Source organism: Eumetopias jubatus, unplaced genomic scaffold (assembly GCF_037043125.1).
Source record: "Eumetopias jubatus isolate StellerSeaLion01/CBP00866 unplaced genomic scaffold, mEumJub1_p1.0 scaffold_7, whole genome shotgun sequence".
Classification (NCBI taxonomy): domain Eukaryota; kingdom Metazoa; phylum Chordata; class Mammalia; order Carnivora; family Otariidae; genus Eumetopias; species Eumetopias jubatus.
This window is the reverse complement of record NW_028274813.1, coordinates 33,637,956-33,646,523: the sequence shown is the minus strand read 5'-3', so window position 1 is coordinate 33,646,523 and position 8,568 is coordinate 33,637,956. Positions and strand designations below refer to the sequence as shown.

General features: G+C 43.1%; 1 pseudogene; it reads right to left on the bottom strand.

Moving 5' to 3' along the window:
- Nucleotides 1-5,927: 5,927 nt before the first annotated feature.
- On the bottom strand, nt 5,928-7,257 carry LOC114208031 (guanine nucleotide-binding protein G(I)/G(S)/G(T) subunit beta-2 pseudogene; annotated as a pseudogene).
- Between the last annotated feature and the right edge of the window lie 1,311 nt (nt 7,258-8,568).

Genomic DNA, 8,568 nt, shown 5'->3' with positions numbered 1-8,568 from the left:
TTTACTATTAGATGTCGGGGTGTTGACCTATTGTTATTGATTTTGAGAGGGGTTCTCTGTGCCTCCTGGATTTTGATGCCTGTTTCCTTCCTCACATTAGGGAAGTTCTCTGCTATTATTTGCTCCAATATACCTTCTGCCCCTCTCTCTCTCTCTTCTTCTTCTGGGATCCCAATTATTCTAATGTTGTTTTGTCTTATCGTATCACTTATCTCTCGAATTCTGCCCTCGTGATCCTGTAGTTGTTTCTCTCTCTTTTTCTCAGCCTCTTTATTTTCCATCATTTGGTCTTCTATATCACTGATTCTCTCTTCTGCTTCATTTATCCTAGCATTTAGTGCCCCCATTTTTGATTGCACCTCATCAATAGCCTTTTTGATTTCGATTTGGTTAGATTTTAGTTCTTTTATTTCTCCAGAAAGGGTTTCTCTAATAACTTCCACGCTTTTTTCAAGCCCAGCTAGTATCTTTCTAAAGTCATGATTCTGAACTCTAGGTCCGACATCGTACTAATGTCCGTATGGAGTAGGTCCCTGGCTGATGGTACTACCTCTTGTTCTTTTTGCTGAGGTGATTTTTTTCGTCTTGTCATTTTGTCCAGAGGAGAATAGATGAATGAGAGAACAAAATGCTAACAGGTTTACAATGTCCCCAGAAATATACTGTATACAAATCAGAAAAGACCTGAAACCAGGGGAAAAAAAAGGGAAAGAAAGAAAAAAGAAAGAGAAAAAAAAAGAAAAAAGATAAAAACAAAAACAAAACAATACAAAAAAAGCAGAATATGATCAAATATGATCAGGCTAGTGCATAGATCAGTGCCACACACTAGATTTTGGGCATATTTTGGTCTGTTAGAAAAAAGTGCCTCCTAAAATTTTAAAGGAAGAAAGACATATATGTACAAAATAAATTTAAAAATTTAAAGGAAGAAAGACATATATGTACAGATTGATAAAATGAAGAGATGGAAGATGACTGTAAAGATGAAAATTATAAAAGATTTTATAAAAGGACTTGATAAGATAAGAAGTTGTTTGAAAAAAGAAAGAAGATTTAAGAAAAAAAAAAGGAAAAAGGGAGAGAATGTGATCAGGCAGGAGACTAGAACAAAGCCATACACTAGTGATTTAGGGTATATTTTGATCTGTTAGAAGAAACTGTACCTCAAAATTTTAAAGAGAGAACAACTTATATATATATGCCAAAAATAAGGGTAACTACTATGAAGAGATAAAATATGACTCTAAAAATGAAAAATAAAAAATGTTTTTTTTTTTAAAAAGGGATTGATAAGATGTTGGTTGAAAAAGGGAAAAAGTAAAATAAAAAAAAACAGTCAACAAAAATTAACTTTGATGAACTAATGAATCATGGTAAAAAAAAAAAAAGCCATGAATTCTATGTGCAGTATTCCCCTAGCGCTGGAGTTCTCCCGTTCTCCTTGATCGGTAAACTTGGTCTTGGCTTGCCGGCTGTTCGTGCTTATCTTCTGGGGGAGGGGCCTCTTGCTGTGGTTTCCAAATGTCTTTGCCGGAGGCTGAATGGCCCCGCCCTTGTCGGTCCAGGCTAAGGAAGCTGCTCCGGTTTGCTCTCAGGAGCTTTTGTTCCCTGCAAGCTCTCCGTACAGCTTTGGAGGACCAGGGCAAAAATGGTGGCCTCCCAATCTCCACCCGGAGGAGCTGAGAACTCGGGGCCCCACTCCTCAGTGCGCCCCCAGAGAAAAGCCGTCACTTCTGTGTCCCCGGTCTCCGGCTGCACTCTGTGCTCACCGGGCCTGTGACCGAGCGTTGCTATCTCTGGCACCCGACCCCATGTGGAGTCTCCAAACCCAGCAGATCCCTGCAGTGCTCCTCCCCGGAAAGGAAGGGGAGTCTCCCCGGATCTGCTGCTTGTTGGGTCCCTGCTGGAGGAGCAGTGGCCCGACTGGGCCGCGTATCACAGTTTATGACAACCCTGAGCTGACAGCCCGCGCCTTGGCTCTGTCTCTGCAGCCGGCTTCCCCGCTCCGATACCTGGGAGCTCTGGCGCACTCAGGCACCCCCGGTCTTTCTGTGACCCTGAGGGTCCTGAGACCACACTGTCCCGGGAGGATTCCACCCCCTGCTTAGCCACAGCAGCGACGTCCCTCCGCCAAGCCAACTTCTAAAAGGTCTGATTTTGTGCTCCGCAGCTCTATCACTTGCCAGAAGCGGCCGGCGGAGGCCCCTCCCCCGCCGTCTATCCCCCCGAATATCGCCTTGGATTCACTTCTCCGCACGTCCTACCTTCCAGTAAGTGGTTGCTTCTCTGTTCAGAGAGTTGTTGCTACTCTCCTCTTCGATCTCCTGTTGAGTTCGTAGGTGTTCAGAATGGTTTGATCCCTATTCAGCTGAATTCCTGAGACCAGACGAAATCTAGGTCTCCTACTCCTCCGCCATCTTGCCTCACATCTTTCCTTTTAAAGATTTATTTATTTATTTGAGAGAGAGTGCGCTCGAGTGGGGGAAAGGGCAGCGGGAGAGAGAGGATCCTCAAGCAGACTCCCCACTGAGAGTAGTGCCCAACACTGGGCTCGATCCCACAACCCGGGATCATGACCTGAGCTGAAATCAAGAGCCAGCTGCTTAACTGACTGAGCCACACAGGTGCCCCTATATACCACATCTTTATTCATTCATCTATCAATGGGCACTTGGGTTGCTCCCACATCTTGGCTTTTGTTTTTTTAAGATTTTATTTATTTGACAGAGAGACAACAAGACAGGGAACATAAGCAGGGGGAGTGGGAGAGGAAGAAGCAGGCTTCCAGCTGAGCCAGGAACCTGATGGACTCGATCCCAGGACCCTGGGATCATGAACTGAGCCAAAGGCAGACACTTAATGACTGAGCCACCCAGGAGCCCCTCTTGGCTTTTATAAATAATGCTGCAATAAACTTAGTGGTGCATATATCTTTTTGAATTAGTGTTTTTGTTTTCTTTAGGTAAATACTCAGTAGTGGAATTACTGGATCATATGGTAGTTCTATTTTTAATTTTTTGACAAATCTCCATACTGTTTTTCATAGTGCCTGCACCAATTTGCATTCCCTCCAACAGTGCATGTGGGTTCCTTTTTCTCCACATCCTCACCAACATTTGCTAATTCTTGTCTTTTTGATTTTAGCCATTCTGACAGGTGTACAGTGATATCTCCTTGTTGTTTTAATTTGTGTTTCCCTGATGACTAGTGATGTTGGGCATATTTTCATGTGTTTCTTGGCCATGTGAATGTCTTTGGAAAAACATCTATTCAGGTCTTCTGACCATTTTTAAATTGGATTATTTGGGGTTTTTTTGGTGTTGACTTGTATAAGTTCTTTATATATCTTAGATATTAACCTCTTATCAGATATATCATTTGCAAATAAATTCTCCCATTCAGTAGGTTGCCTTGTTCTGCTACTGGTTTTCTTTGCTATGCAAAAGCTTTTTATTTTGTTGTAGTCCTGATAGTTTAATTTTGCTTTTGTTTCCCTTGCCAGAGGAGACATCTAGAAAAATATTTCTACAGCTGATGTCAAAGAAATTACTGCTTATTTTTAAAGCAATTTTATAGTTTCAGGTCTCACATTTAAGTCTTTAATCTATTTTGAGTTTATTTTTGTGTATGGTGGAAGAATGTGATCCAGTTTCATTCATTTGCATATAGCTGTCCAGTTTTCCCCACACCCTTTGTTGAAGAGACTATCTTTTTCCCCATTGTATATTGTAGATTAATTGACCCTAAAAGTGTGGGGATCGATTCTGTTCCATTGAACTATGTGGCTATTTTTGTGCCATACTGTTTTGATTATTACAGCTTTATAGAGTATCTTGACATCTGAGGTGTGATGCCTCCAGCTTTGTTCTTCTTCAAAATTGCTTTGGCTATTTAGGGTCTTTTGTGGTTCCATACAAATTGTAGGATTATTTATTCTAGTTCTGTGAAAAATATTGTTGGTATTTTGATAGGGATTGCATTAAATCCTTAGATTGCTTTGGACAGTGTGGATATTTTATCAATATTGTTTCCTTCAATCCATGAGCATGGAATATCTTTCCATTTGTTTGTGTCCTCTTCACTTCATCCATCAGTGTTTTATAGTTTTCAGAGTACAAATCTTTCACTGACTTGGTTTTAAGTTTATTCCTAGATATTTTATTCTTTTTGGTGCAATTATAAAGGGGATTGTTTTCTTAATTTCTTTCTGCTACTTCATTATTATTGTATAGAAATGCAACAGATTTCTGAATATTAATTTTGTGCTCTGCAACTTTACTAAATTCATTTATCAGTTCTAGTAGTTTTTGGTGGAGTCTTTAGAGCTTTCTATTTATAGTATCATGGCGTCTGCAAATAGTGAAAATTTTACTTCTTCCTTACTAATATGAATGTCTTTTATTTCTTTTTTTTTTTGTCTGATTGGTAGGGGGGGGCTTCAATATTATGTTGAATAAAAGTGGTAAGAGTCGATATCCTTGTCTTGTTCCTGATCTTAGAGGAAAAGCTCTCAATTTTTCACCATTGAGGATGACGTTAGCTGTGGGTTTTTCATATATGGACTTTATTATGTTGAAGTATATTCCCTCTAAATCTACTTTGTTGAAGGTTTTTATCATGAACGGATGTTGTACTTTGTCAAATGCTTTTTCTGCATCTTTTGAAATGATCATATGGTTTTTATCCGCTCTGTTATCAATGTGATGTATCACGTTGATTGATTTGCTAATACTGAACCACCCTTACACCCCAGGAATAAATCCCACTTAATCATGGTGAATGGTGAATAATTTTAATGTGTTGCTGGATTTGGTTTGCTAATATTTTATTGAGGATTTTTGCATCTATGTTCATAAGAGATATTGGCCTCTAGCTTTATTCATTTTGTATTGTCTTTGTCTGGTTTGGGTATCAGGGTGATGCTGGCCTCATAAAATGAATTTGTAAGTTTTCCTTCCTCTTCTATTTTTTGAAAAAATTTGAGAAGAACAGGTATTAACTCTCCTTTAAATGTCTGGTAGAATTTACCAGTGAAACCATCTGGTCCTGGACTTTTGTTTGTTGGGAGTTTTTTCATTACTGATTCAATGTCATTGTTAGTAATTTGCCTGTTCAAATTCTCTACTTCTCCTGATTCAGTTCTGGAAGGTGATATGTTTCTAGGAACTTAACTGTGTCTTCTAGGTTTTCCAATTTGTTGGCATATAATTTTTCATAATATTCTCTTATAATCTTTCATATTTCTGTGGTATCTGTTGTTCTTTTCCCTCCATTTCTGATTTTATTTGAGTCTTCTCCCTTCTCTTTTTCAATGAGTCTGGCTAAAGTTTTATCAATTTTGTTGATCTTTTCAAAGAACTAGCTCCTGGCTTCATTGATCTGTTCTATGGTTTCTTAGTCTCTATTTCATTTATTTCTGCTCTAATCTTTATTAGCTCCTTCCTTCTACTGGCTTTGGGCTTTGTTTTGTTTTATTTTCCTAGCTCCTGCAAGTGTAAGGTTACATTGTTTATTACAGATTTTTCTTGCTTCTTGAGGTAGGCCTGTATTGCTATAATCTTCCCTTTTAGATCAGCTTTTTCAGCATTTCAAAGATTTTGGACTGTTTTCATTTTCATTTGTCCCCATGTATTTTTTTTTTATTTAGAGACACATCTTAAATGGCAATTAAATGCACCCCTTGTAGTACAATCAATGTACATAATTTAATATGAGTAACCATGATTGAGTTCATGCATGTGCAGCCAAACAACAGCCACCATGCAGTTGCCCCCACGCCCCCACTCCCCAGCAGAGAGTGATCTCAAGGAACATTCCATTTCAGAGTTATTTTTTTTTTTTTTTTGGAATTGGTTCCTTTATGGAAAAACTGAAAATATAATAAAAATTAAAATAAAACCAGTTTTAAAAAAGCCAGCCCCTGGAGTTTCTACGTAGAAACTCCTGCCTCTGGCCCTCCAGAGGGACAAGGCCCCAACCCCAGGGCAGCAAAAGGATGAGGGCTTTCTGCCCCTCCTCTTCCCCCATTCTATCCCCATCTTTATCTCCACAGTGGGGGCCCCCGGGAGGAACCAAACCTGGGTAGGGGAGCAGGGACCCAAGGCCCTGTGGCCCGGGGAGGGAGGCTTGGTGTGCACCCAGCCCCAAAGCTCCCGGCCTGTAGTGTGGGCATGGGCAGGGCCCCTCTTGGCCTGGGCCCAGCGGGGTGGTAGCTGTTAGTTCCAGATCTTGAGGAAGGAGTCCCAGGAGCCTGTGGCCACAGCCATGCCATCATCAGTGACCCCGAGGCAGCTCACACGGTTGTCATGGCCAGCGAGGACACCTGCGCGGTCGCCCTTCATGGCGTCCCAGATATTGCAGTTGAAGTCGTCGTAGCCGGCGAGCAGCAGCCGGCCGCTGCGGGAGAAGGCCACGGAGGTGATGCCGCAGATGATGTTGTCGTGGGAGTACATGAGCAGCTCCTGGTCAGCCCGCAGGTCGAAGAGGCGGCACGTGGCGTTGTCCGAGCCAGTGGTGAAGGCGTAGCCGTTGGGGAAGAACGCCACGGCATTGATGTCTGACTCGTGGCCAATGAAGGTCTGTCGGCACATGGAATCCCGCACGTCCCACAGCTTGATGGAGGCGTCACAGGCACCAGACACAAAGGTGCGGCCATCAGGGGCCAGTGACAGGGACATCACATCGCCACTGTGCCCAGCAAAACCCACCGTCTGCTGGCCTGTCTCAATGTCCCACAAGGCACAGGTGGTGTCCCCGGAGCTGGTGATAATTTGGTTGTCATCCAGGAAGCGGCAGCACGACAGGTACCCGGTGTGGCCGGGCAGCTCCCGGCTGACCCGGACATTGCCCTCGCGGGTCTTGAGGCTGTAGATGGAGCAGATGTTGTCCAGCCCTCCACAAGCCACAAAGTTCCCTGAGGGCGCATAGGCACAGGTCATGACCCAGGAGGAGCGCAGAGGGATGGCATGGACCTTGTTGGTGGTATAGCTGTCCCAAATGATGAGCTTCCCATCCTGGGAGGCGCTGACCAGCAGCCTTGAGTCTGTCCCCCAGTGCATGGCATAGATTTTTGCCAGGTGCCCACGGAGGGTCCTCCGTGTCCTCATCTGGATTCTCCCCACTGGGTCCAGCCCAGCTGTGATCTGGGTCAGTGTTGAATCCCCACATGCTTTTCGGGCATCCCGGATCTTGTTCCGGAGCTGCTCAGCCTCCTGTCTCAGTTGCTCCAGCTCACTCATGACGCCGGGCCCATGGGGCGGGGTTGGGGGCGGCTGGGGGCTGCGGGACGGGGGCTGGGGGAGACAGCTCCTCGCCGCTGGCCCGAGGCCTCTCTGAGGATTCTGGAGTTTTGCAAGGCGAATGCCGGCATGGGTCCATTTCAGAGTTATTAAGCTGAGGAAAAAATATGTTTCTTAGAATGAATGACTCAGGAAATTTGAAACTGTAAGTGAGCAAGAGGGTACCCAACCTAGCAAATGCTGAGTAAATTATACCTTTTTGACAGAGGGGCAGGTGTTGATAGACCAATATAAGCCTTCAGTGCTTACCATGTGATAGCTATGGTGTTCACTGTTTCCTATACATCACTGCATTGAGTTGGGTCATTTTATCTTCATCTTACAGATGAGGAAATTGAGCTCAGAGATGTTAAGTAACATGCCCAAGGTCTTAAAAGTAGGTGACAGAGCCCAAATATGAATCTGGATGTGTCTGACTCCACAGAGTTCTTTATATTCCCACAATACCAGTTTCCATAGTGGCCTCATGGCACTTGAGTTCTGATGGTGATTATGGTCGCTGTTCACCTGGCCCAGGTATTCCTGAAGGGATTCTTTAAGTCAGAATTTTATGAAGAGGAGAAGGTATTGTCTATAGTGACTGCAAGCACAATATAGAGAACTTGACACAAGTGATAAAAGAGTGAGCGTAACCATATGTAAGGTTATTCATTCATACAACTACCACCAGCTGAAAAGTTAGTAATCGAGGCTACTCTGGCTTTTTACAGGAAGAAAATAACTCGGGCTTCTTATGACCCTCCACTTTACAATAGTTATTTGAGACTGTATTACTTCCTTTGTCACATTATCAAATATCTTCCTTGGCTATAAAAGCCCAGGATTCCACTGTTTGACAGTTTCAGGCCAACCCTGAGCTATGAACTGACTGGTTCCACTCCCCAAAAGACCATGATTAGAATCATTGACAACAGCTCAGCTCAAATATAGACAGCAGCCCTAGGAGCACGTCACCCACCTTGCTTAGGTAGAAAAACTTTCTAAGACATGGACCTCTCAGGTATGAAATGAAAGTAAGGATTTGTATGGTTTTTCCTTTGTGTACACTTTATTTTCTATTTTTGTTCCCTTTGCAAAAGACTTCGTCATGAAAAGGAGGAAGCCCAAACTGAAATGAGTTAAGAACTTCATCTCCGAGAGAGGATTGTGGCTTGGCCCTGAGTTGAGGTGAGATATGTTGGTGCGTACTGATGAGACCAGATTAAGCTCTACCTTGTCACACCTTCTCCTTCCCTTTCTCCATTCTCTCTTCTGTTCCTTTTTGACT